Here is a 12,018-nt window from a genome sequence, read left to right as displayed (position 1 = left end):
TAAAGCATGGAAATTACCAGAGAAGGAAACATTGGAAGAAAGTGCTGTTTGAATGCAGCCCTAGTTCGACCTTCAGAAAAAGGAGGCATGAAGCACTCACTGTCTTGACTTTGGGCAGGGGTAACCAATGTAGTGCCATCCAGATGTTGGTGGACTAATAGTCTCCATCATCTGACCATTACACAGGCTGGCTGATGCAGCAAAACAACTTCTGCAGGGCACCACATTGGCGACCCCTGCCATAAGAAGACTTGCTGCTTCATACTTTGAGAATTCGTGCTTCCTGAAACAATATGCAAACCGAAACACAGCTGTCCTTCGCTGTTTGCAGCTCCCTGAATGTTGTGGTGTAGTTTTTCACTCGAAAGATGGGTACAAAGATGTGTAGATTGAAGGAAAGTTGGGAGCAAGAGTCAGGGTAGGTTAGCAATAAAACACCTGGTGCCAGTGAAGCTAACTCTTTATTCAAAGAAACCAAAACAGTGCAGGCCTAGTGATCACAGCAACACTTCACAGTAGGTCTTGCCCCAATGAGGCAGTTGCAAGGGCAGAAGGTCCCTGCCTTCCTACTGCTCTCTAAGGCTCCTCCCCCCGCTCCTTCCCCCAGCTCCATTGTCTTATCTCTCTTTGCTCCACCCTCTTTGTGTTCTGGGAAACTAGGGGGAAGGGAAGCTGGCCGCAGCAGGAGTGGGAGACCCCGTGTCTTTAGCAGCCTGCCACAACTCTGCCTCTTGGCCCCCCTCCTCTCCAGCCTCCACTTCTGCCTCTGATTCTGCACTGCCCTCTGTCACAGCCTCTTCCTGCTAACTAAACCCTGTCACCTCTTCAGCCTCCAACATCTCCTCCTCCCAGTCTGCTCCCTCTTCTCCCTCTGACCCCTCATCGTCATCCCACCACCAATAACCTGACTCTGAACATTCATCCCTTAGGGGGTCCCATTGGGGGTTCCCCAGCTGCTGCCTCCCACCATTCCTCTGCATCCAGCCAGTCCATGACAACACATTAATAAAGACAGCATAAACACACACATACGTTATATCAGGGGGAACTGCTTGCAAATGTGTAGATTAGACAAAACTCCATACAAAAATATTATATCACATGTTTAGTAAAATGCTGATTATTTTTGTGATTATGTAAATATGTCACTGACAGAGATGGAACTGCAGTGAACTGAACTCCCTGAACAAGAGAAGGGACACAACATTTTAAGTAGGGCCTATCCTTTGCTGCTACGTGAGTTAGGGTTTAGGTTGTTAGGTGGAGTGTGAAGCGATTTCACCTACCACATGCTAAAATAAGCTTTCTGAGATGTAGTACCAGACTAACACTGCCTTCCAGCAAAAGGGGAAAAGAAATCATGTGTCAACAGCACCAGTAGCAAACTTTACTCATGGACCCTGGCCTTACACTTTGCTTGAGGCATAAACAGTTGTGCAGCATTGCACTAAAGAACTTGCGTGTCGCATTCACATTTCGGTGATGGGTGAAAGTGGTACTCATTTAAATTCTCGTCCTATGAGAATTTTGTTTTTAGTTAACTGACTCCAACAGCTTCAACCACAATTGAAGGAGACACCTGGTTTCCACGGCTGCAGCACATAGGAATTCACCCACACCAAGTATCAGCAAATTAAAGAACCTTGGGAATAATAAAGACCAATAGGCTGAACTGCACAGTACAGATAATTAGAAATGTTAGAATGGCAGTGTTCTCCTTTCTAAAACTATCCTCTGAGGTTTGGCCTTGGTCAGCCATTTGCTTATTTGGGGCCGGTGACTGAACTATGAAAACCTTTCTAGGCTTCATTTTGGAAATAATGTCAGCTGTATGCAAAACAGAAGATTGTACAAACTGAATGACTGTAAGAAAAACCTCAGAGATGGTGCACAGGAAGTTGAAGAAAAGCCAGAAATTATTTAAGAAAATCTACAGTTCATTACCGAAGTTGCTGAAATGGTCTTGATCATTGCTCCCCTAGTCCATAAGGTAAATATATATTTTCCAAACTGTATATTACAAGTCTAGACTTAAAAATTGTGCACCAATGTATCACCGTCTTAAGCAACACTCTATTTGTCACTAATTGCACCCCCATTAAGCACCTGCCAATATCGCCCTGATTAACTAGCAGTCACTACCATTTGTTGCCATCCGTTTCCTTCGTGATAACCCCATAATGCTGCCGTCCCAGTTCCACGTTGTCCAATTAAGTGCAGCCTGCCAATATATAACATTTTGATGGACTGTCTTCCGAGCTATAATCCTAGCAGATTATATAGAGCTGAGAGAGGTAACCATGCTGATGAGCACATCACTTATGCCACCTGGATGAACTGCATCATGTTCTGGAAGCAAGGTTTAGAACAGGAACAGTCAGACCAAAAGGTGTGTTATTTCCATTTTGATCAGCATACTGCTGTTTCTTCCCCTTTATTACGTATATTCCTTTTGAACAAATTGATGAACTAGATTTCTGGGCTTTCTCGGTTTCTGGACACACTCAAGGACTAGTCGTTCTCCCATGTATCTCAAATGGGTTGGGCTGTGCTACCGATTGTTAAAGTACTAGCGAGAGCAGTGGAGAGACATGTTGGCGTTGTCAAGCAGGAGATCTGGAATCCCTATTTTCAGGGAGATCACTGCACGGCAGTGGAAATTCCATAGGTGACATATCTAGGTGACATATCAGTGGATAGTGGCAGCAGAAAGAACAAGAAATACAGTGGGACATCCTTTCTTACAAGCCTACCCCATATAGTTGGCACTGGGGTAAGCGGTTTCCTTCCATCACAGACCACACATATAGAATCATAGATTCGTAGAATTGTAGAGTTAAAGGGACACCAAGGGTCATCTAGTCCAAACCCCTGCAAAGCATGAGAGATGGCCACCCAACCTCTGCTTCAAAACCTTCAAGCAAGGAGAGCCCACCATTTACTCAGGGAGACGGTTCCATTGTTAAGCAGGTCTTACTCTCAGAAAGTTCTTCCTGATGTTTAGTCGGAATCCTTTCTTGTAACCATTGGATTGAGTCCTACCCTTCAGAGCAGGGGAGAACAAGCTTGCTCCATCTTCCATGTGACAGCCCTTGAGGTATTTGAAGATGGCTGTCATATCTCCTCAGTCTCCTCTTTAAGGAGCTGGGTCTGTTTAGCCTGGAAACTGCTCCTCATAAGGCTTGGTTTCCAGACCCTTGATCATCTTAGCTGCCCTCTTCTGCACACATTCCAGCTTGTCGATATCCTTCTTAAATTTTGTTACCCGGAATTCTGCTTAAAAACCTCCAAGGAGAACTAAAATTTTCAGAAGTTAGACTGCAGCAATATCTCTCCCCAGCTCTAATAGCACAACCCTTTGTGTGTTTACTCAGAAGTAAATCCAACTGAATTCCAGGTAAATGTGCATAGGATTGCTCCCCGAATAACCTTCAGGATAGCCAGATATTCATCTCTATTTTTCTACATAATGAAAAGCATTGATCCTATTTTTACATCCAGATTAGCTTGGTCTGCTAAATTGTAATGATTCTTACCTACTTTCTGCCCAGATTAAGTTCTTTGAAATTGCATTCCTCTGATTTACATCGAAAGGCTGAATTTGGCTCAGTGAATTTAGCTGCTCCCAGCCTCTTAGAACATTAACAACAAACAACTTGGTTCTGGACCATTAGACAACAGACTGCTTGTTAGTGGCGGGTAGCAATCAGTTTTCATCGGCTTGTTAATTTATTGCATTTCACGTGATGGATGCGGCAAACTTGTGATTAGTTTTGTTTTCTCTGCATTTTTTAATGCTGAAGAATGGGGATACAAGGGATGCTTAGATGATCGGTGGATATGGGATCACAATTCTTGGCTCTTCCCACCCTTTTGTTAACTGCAGAATGGTAGAAAATATATGTTCCCATTATTTTAGAAGTAGGAGATAAACAAAGGAGATTTCAACGAACAAACAAAAAAGCCACTGCCTCAATGAATAGGTGAAAAATACAGAAGTACTGGGGTACTTTACTGCTGCTACATAAAGGCAGGGAGTTAGAGCAACTTGTGCATGTCTGCTCAGAAATATGGGATGCATGACACTTACTCCTAAATCAGTAAGCATAGTATAGCAGCTTTAGTTCTCACTGAAATCAATGGACATATTTAGGCTGGGTCTAAATCTAATAATAATAATACAGTGGTACCCTGGTTACAAACTTAATTCGTTCTGGAGGTCCGTTCTTAACCTGAAACTTTTCTTAACCTGAGGTACCACTTTAGCTAACCGCCGCACGATTTCTGTTCTCACCTTGGGGCAAAGTTCTCAACCTGAGGTACTACTTCCAGGTTAGTTGAGTCTGTAACCCGAAGTGTTTGTAACTCAAGGTACTACTGTAATAATAATAATAATGAGAAGAAGAAGAAGAAGAAGAAGAAGAAGAAGAAGAAGAAGAAGAATACAGTGAAGTTACTGAGCAAGTATATTTTTCTGGAACTCCCACAGCAGACTTGAGTGGGGCATTGGGGGAGGAGAGAGAGAAGAAGTTCTGCTGTGCAGACGAAAGTTTGGGATGTACACATATTTATTAGATGGATAGTGTGTATGCTTACGGTTGATGCCCAGTTCACTCTGTTGGGAGATCTAGGACCTCATTTTCTTTCAAGAGTTCAGATTTCTCATCCCGCAGATTAGCCTGTGGCACCATTCATAGGAGGTTTCCTCAGAATTCCCACCAAATTTCAATGAAGTGAAATCTTGAGGCTCGCATTGAGGTCCCTCCTTAGTAAAAAGAACAACGTGAGAGTGGTGCTCAGGGAAGAGAGGCAGGTTAATTTTGATGAGCTTTATAACATTTATCAGCAGAGTCTTAATACTTGGGGCACTCAGAAGATCTTGATGAAGCCCCACTAATCTACCTCTTACCTACCATGGATATCCTGCTGAGTGTCTGGGGCTGGCATAGAAACTTGCCTTGCACTCAGAAGAGCTGATACAATCTGGGATTAAAGTTGTCAGTGATATTCACTTAAAAGCAAAATGTCAAGGCTAATCTGGGCTTTCTGCTCAGGAGGGGAAAAGAAGAGCTCTGACCTGACTATCAAAATTTATCGGGGCAGGGAGAGGGGGGCAGGTTCTGTACATGCAAAGATTTACTGAAGGGTGAAGGGCATAGAAACAGAAATGACTGCAGCACTTTCAAGTATGCTTTATGTGCTTTTTAGGATGGCACATGTTTCATCTAATAATAATAATAATAAAAATTGTTGTTACCCTAACTCTGAGGAATAAGCTATTAGAAATGTGAATACACAAGCGGCTATGGCCATCGTAAAGCTTATTCATGGCGTATGTAAATCACAAATCACCTGGAGAATTATAAAGGGAAGGAAATCAGCCGCTTGAAACATACTCAATAGTTTTCTTTCAAGCCATTTGGTTCTACTGTTAACAAAAAATATTTGGAGCATTAAAATTTTTTTATTGTTATTTGCCCAGCAGACCGTAACAGCTCTGAAGCCAGTTGCACTGTTTATTCAATATACCAGCTCTGTTCTTTCAGTTGATCGTGTTAAATAGTTGTCTGAGCAATCCTTACAGGGCATATTTTGTGTAACCGCCTATAGCAGTTCTTTCATAACCAGTTAGGTTGTTGAAGAGGGTGTGTGTGTGTGTGTCATTGTGTAGTACGGTGGTTTCAAAACTTCCCCCCACCCCTCAGACCACTTGAAAATTGCTGAAAGTCTTGGCAGGCCACTTAGTGATTTTTCTGCCTGTTATAGCAATTGCAGTGCACTGTGCTAGATGCTGTATGGTTTTCCATTGCATCTCCTGTTGCTTCTTTTATTTCTTGTATAGTGTATTTTATTGTGTTGCAATTAGAATACCATAGAATACAAGACAAGACAAAAATGCAATAACAATAAAAAGGAGTAAAAGAAGCAATAAAAATAAAATTAAAAATCAATGTGAAAGCTGTACTTAATGCAGTTTATGTGCTGACGCCCTTCATCAGCCACAAATCCACAGACATGCCATAGGTAACCAGAATGAAACTCTCACACAACTGGTGGTCCATGGCAGAGGCAGTTTTAGGCTAGCATGACCGGTGCAAGAGGTGAAACAGCAATGCTGTAGAATGGTGTGTGAGAAGAGGGAGATGTTGAATTTTAGAGTGCCACAGATATTGAGAGCCCAAAGTCTTCCACTGCCTATGGACCACAGTTTCGGAACCCTTGTAAACATGACTATATAGAGCAGTTTAGAATTGTAAAAGTACTTCACATATATTACCTGTAATCCTTACTGTCTGCTGTTCACTCCTGTATCCATTCCACCCTCCTCCTCAGTTGTTTCCCTGTATCTTAGCTTGCAAACCTCTTAGGACCAGAACCGATCAAACCTCTTCTTTGTAAAGTACTGTAGATCAATGGTGCTGTTGAATCATAATATCCCCATGTGAATGATGGGGCACGGACGCTCAGTAATTAGAGCGGATAGAACCGCCGAATCCGGGAAGAGCAGAGGAGGAGGAATTTGCGTTTATATAAATAACAACTGGAGTTCGGACATTAAACAAATGGACACGCATTGCTCTCCTGATTTGGAGTACCTAGTGGTGAAGTGCCGCCCTTTCTATTTGCCACGTGAGTTTAATGTTGTTATAATAACAGCGGTGTATATACCTCCCGATGCAAACACTACTACAGCTATGGGCCACCTGCTAACTGCTATTAGCAAACAGCAGCGGGCCCACCCGGATGGAGCATTTGTGGTTGCTGGTGATTTTAACCGAGCCGATTTAAGGACTGTGCTTCCTAAGTTCCACCAGTATGTTGATTGTCCCACCAGGGGGGGCAATAACCTGGACCGAGTATATAGTAACATCATGCATGGATACAAGACCAAGCCCTTGCCCAATTTGGGGCAGTCAGACCACATATCCCTACTTATGATACCATCATATAGACCTCTCGTACGTAGAATTAGACCATCAATTAGAGAGATACGAGTGTGGCCAGTAGGTGCATCTGAACAACTTCAAGACTGTTTTCGGAGCAGCGAGTGGTCGCTTTTTATGGGGAATAATGTGGACACATACGCTTCAACAGTACTGTTCTACGTTAAAAGCTGCATCGATGTCGTCACTACCACCAAACAAATACGGGTGTTCCCTAACAACAAGCCCTGGCTAAACAGGGATGTGTATTTGCTGTTAAAGGCAAGAAATGCTGCTTTTCACTCTGGTGATGCGCAACAGTATAGAGAAGCCAGAGCCAAATTGAAAAAGGGCATTAAGAACGCCAAAGCTATGTACTGCCGGAGGATCGAAAAACATTTTGAGAGCTCCGACCCTCGTCGAGTATGGCAAGGCCTGCGACAAATTACAGGGCAAAATATTAAAAACGAACTGGCTAGCAGCAGTGCGCACTTAGCTGATCAACTGAATCAATTTTTTAGTCGCTTGGAGGTGGGAACTGGAACTACTGACACTACAGCATTGGCTACCAGCACATCATCAGAAGCTACTACTGATAGATAATCATTTTTACTACAGACCCCGGGTGTACAACGTGCCTTTCGGTGCATTAACATTAGGAAGGCAGCTGGACCGGATGGAATCACGGGACGGGCAATTAGGGACTGCACTGCAGAATTAGCTGGTGTATTTACGGACATTTTTAATCTATCCCTGTCGCAGGGTTCTGTCCCTACCTGTCTGAAGACATCGATTATAGTGCCAGTCCCCAAGCAGTCAGTGGTGGTATCTCTCAATGACTATAGACCAATAGCCCTAACATCTGTCGTTATGAAATGTTTCGAGAGATTGGTGCTAGATCATATTAAGGCTGGTCTTCCATCCACTCTAGACCCGTTCCAGTTTGCATACAGAAGAAATAGATCTACTGATGATGCTATTTCCATCGTTGTCCACACTGTACTGAGTCGTTTAGAACGACAGGGAACCTACGCAAGGCTGTTGTTTGTGGACTACAGTTCTGCCTTCAATACAATTTTGCCAGACAGGTTATTTCTTAAAATGATCAATTTGGGTATACATCAGAAGATCTGTCTGTGGGTAAGGAATTTCCTGACTGACAGGCCGCAGACAGTGAGAATGGGACCTTACTATTCTTCTACTCTAGTATTAGGCACAGGAGCTCCTCAGGGATGTGTGCTAAGTCCCTTTCTCTATTCCCTGTACACATCTGATTGTACCCCACTGTATAAGTCCAACACAATCATCAAATTTGCGGATGATACAACAGTGGTGGGGCTCATTAGTGAGAACGATGAGACTGCTTATAGGAAAGAAGTACAGGGGTTAATTCAATGGTGTAAAGAAAACAATCTTATGCTTAACACCAAAAAAACCAAAGAACTCATAGTTGATTTTAGGAGAAAGAAAAGTGTATTTTTACCATTGCACATAAATGGCGAGGAGGTGGAGAGGGTTGGTAGTTTTAAGTACCTGGGCATTTATATCTCTGAGGACCTCTCATGGACTGCAAATATTAACATGGTTGTGAGGAAGGTGCAGGGGAGGTTGTATTTCCTGAGAATGCTCAGGGGACTGAATCTATCTCAGCACCTACTCCTGTCCTATTATCACAGTACCATCGAGAGTGTCTTAACCTATAGTATATTATCGTGGTATGGAAGCAGCTCTGAAACGGATAAAAAAGCTTTACTGAGAATAACAAAAATTGCCCAGAATGTTATAGGGCTCCAGCTACCAACCCTGGATGAGATCTTCACGTCTCGCACTTTGAAGAAGTCACACAATATCCTGAGAGATCCCACCCATCCTGCTCACAACTTCTTTGAACTGTTGCCTTCGGGCAGAAGATATAGGACAATGAAAACACGAACCACACGCCTTCTGAATAGTTTCTATCCAAGAGCTCTGATTGCACTAAATAATGATCTCAGGGCCAGTTGTAAGAAATAGCAAGCAGGGAGTAGGAAGGAATGAGATAGGGTTTAGGTCATGTTATGCTTTTAATAGGTCATGTTATATTCTGGACTATGTATGTTTTATAGATTATGTCTGAATGGGATGAGAGTGTTGGAGGTACGTGCAAATGTGTATGTGAAGCCGGTCTTTGGGTGGGTGTTTGATTTTCGTTGTTGTGTATACTGTGTATATACGGACAATGACAAATAAATTTCTATTCTATTCTATCTTTCCCATATCTATTGTGAAATGCTGGGGACCGAATCTGGAAAATTCTGTATGTGATGCATGGGCTCCATCACTCTGTTGCAGCCCTTCCTCAGTATAAGATGGTGACTTGCCTAAGCCCAACCTAATATGTACAGGCACCTCCTATTTTGCATGCAGTCAAAGCACACACAATTGTGCATGCGTGGGCAGTTTTCAGACATGGAGGTAGAGCGGGCTTATATGTGCTCTGCCAACACGTGAAATGATCAGGAACATAAACCCCACGAAAGTTGGGGGGGTTGCCTGCCCACAGCAAGATTTGAACTGTGGCAATTCCATGGCCTTGGTCTACACTATAGCTGTGCTCTGTTACCTGATGGTTTCCTGGCATTAAAAAACCGAAACAAGGGCAGAAAGTGGTAGCAGATTCACGTAGCTTACTCAGCATTGCTTGGGTTGCAATGCTTTTCCTGTGACTACTGCAAAGCCAGCAGCCATGTGCATTGGACCTGGTACATGTTCCATGGCTGTACAAAGGAGAGAAATTCAGTTCCTGAATCTAAATACATCTGCTGGCCTTGTAAACTGCCTGGATTAGGTGTTGGGGAACTGTGGCTCCACAGATGTTCTTGGGATTCCAGCTCCCTTCAGCCCCAGCCAGCATGGTCAATGCTCCAGGTTGATGGGAGTTGTATGTCCACCAAGGTCTGAAGAGTTTAAGGTTCCACATCCATGGCCTGGATTGAAGCCTACCCGGAGGCCACATGGAAGCTTATTTGAGCTCTTTGGAGGAAGAACTAGCCATAAGGGCCAAACTAGCAGCAACAGGAAGACAAGGACCTGAATCAGCTCAGGAAATGGCACTGAGTAAGAAGATACTTCATTCATCCCACTTCCATCCTGCTGTTTCCCGAGTCTAAATCATCCCCCTCTCCTGGAGCTGCTACTTTGCATCACAAGGCAATAATATCCTGTTGGAACCTAACATCTACCCCTCTCTCTTCTCTGTCTAATTCCTTCCACATGTCCAGAATTGGGCTCTTAAATTTCAAAGTGCAATAAAGCACCTCCGCAATTAACAAAGTTACGCTTCTCTCTTTTTTCCCCGTCAGTGCAATGAGGAGAAGAGTATGGTCCTAAACGCTTGCAATATTTTCAGGAATGTAGTTCTGGCTGATTGCTGTAATAAAGATGTTCATGGGGAGTTTCTTGCTGCCTAAGATTTACTGTACGTGACTCAGTTTAACAACAAAAAGCTAAAACAGCTGCTTTGTTACAAGACTACAAATTAATTTAGCTACAAGTCCAATTTTCTCTTTCTTCCTGTTGCCTCCCAATCACTGCAGTAATATGAAACCATTTCCAACCAAGGATCGCTCTTGAGATCCAATGCAATTTAAGGGACTGGTAGCTTATGCTATGATCCAGTGGACCTAATTAATAAACACTGCCTCCTCCAGGAGAAACATCCACATTGCTTATTTACAGAGCCAGGATGGTGTCTTTCTGACAGTTTCAGCACATTTCTTCCTGAATTAAATGTGGAGATGTTCTTTGGAAGGAGCCAAGTCCAGAACAGTAACTCATGCAGAGATTCACTGTAAAGCTTCCTCTGTGGGTAATTCTGCTCAGACCTTTACAAGCAGCAACTCAGTGAACAGATCACACTCTGCAGAATTGGCAAAGTTAACAGCTAAAAATAAGACGACCTAATGGCAAAGGTTTTGTGGAAGAATGGAAACCCCCTTTCAGATTATTTAAAGAAATAGTATTATATGATGAACAGGCAAGCAGGGTTTGAACTATGGACAGCAGAAGGGATTAAAGATTACAGTAGTTTTGTTAAGGTTTAAGAGATAGAAGACAGGGTGCAGCAGAAACAGAAACACCATGGAAAAGGAGGTGGGAAGTTGTTGTTTTTTTAAAAAAGTTTTTATTATGTATTGAAATGTATGTGTGAAATTTTGGAAAACTTAGTTAAAAAAAACTTTGGAAAAAATGAATGAATCATACACAATTGCACAAATGCAGAAGAAATTATCTTCAGGGAGGCCAATTGAAGTACGTAGAACAAATGTTGATACATAGTGGGCAGACTCTTCTGTGGATAGATGTTTTCAGGATAAGGCACCACCATAAATTCTTAGCAGTTCTTTTGTGACACACTTTTTATACTCTGGCACAGTTTAGAAATTACTCAGAAAAAGTATTGGACTTGAATCCCTGCTCAGGCATAGGTGACCCTGGGTGAGTCTCTCTCTCTCTCTCTCTCTTTCTCTCTCTCTCTCTCTCTCTCTCTCTCTCTCTGCTTCACATCCCTTGTTATGAGCATAAAATAGAAGAGCCGCTGTGCATGAACCTGAGAATGCTCCTCTGCTTTGGAAGAAGGGCAAGCGAGGCCATTCCAAGACATTTTGCTGCCTGAGGCGAAGAATAAGACAATGTCCACTCCACATAGAGAATACAAATGGGCTGGCAATTGAACTGGGAAGAACTCAAATGGGATAAACCAATCTGTGAGGGAAACTGTGGAGGACACTGGTTTTACAACTTTTTGTGAGTGGTAACAGCTTGATTCTGGAGGTCCCAGGCCACTGTGAGGCAAGTTTATGTACTGTATCTGCCACTTATTGTATTCAATTTGCGCACATTTATGAACAGATAAACTGGTGAAATTGCAGTGTTTTCTCTCCACCTCCCCACATTTTAGTATCTAATTTGAGGTGAAATAGAAGGTTTGAGGTCAAATTTAGGCAGCAGTGACATTCCTTCTGGCAGATGATGGTTGAGAACTGCTGGACATGTGTTGGACGAAGTACAGGCCCCTCCAGCCCATTTGAGTTGGGAGCCTCTGTATGAGAGCGTC

At 43.0% G+C, this 12,018-nt stretch overlaps 1 long non-coding RNA gene across 1 annotated transcript; it reads right to left on the bottom strand.

The window, feature by feature from the left end:
• Positions 1 to 3,865: 3,865 nt before the first annotated feature.
• On the bottom strand, positions 3,866 to 6,394 carry LOC310679481. Its single transcript, XR_014512288.1, has 3 exons — positions 6,278 to 6,394; positions 4,597 to 4,765; positions 3,866 to 3,880 (listed from the first exon to the last, which is right to left on the bottom strand). It is a non-coding gene; the product is annotated as an uncharacterized lncRNA (long non-coding RNA).
• Between the last annotated feature and the right edge of the window lie 5,624 nt (positions 6,395 to 12,018).

The sequence above is a fragment of the Podarcis tiliguerta genome, assembly GCF_965153285.1.
Source record: "Podarcis tiliguerta genome assembly, chromosome: 6".
In the NCBI taxonomy this organism is placed as follows: Eukaryota; Metazoa; Chordata; class Lepidosauria; order Squamata; family Lacertidae; genus Podarcis; species Podarcis tiliguerta.
The sequence above is the reverse complement of the archived record's forward strand: the minus strand, read 5'-3'. Positions and strand labels throughout refer to the sequence as shown.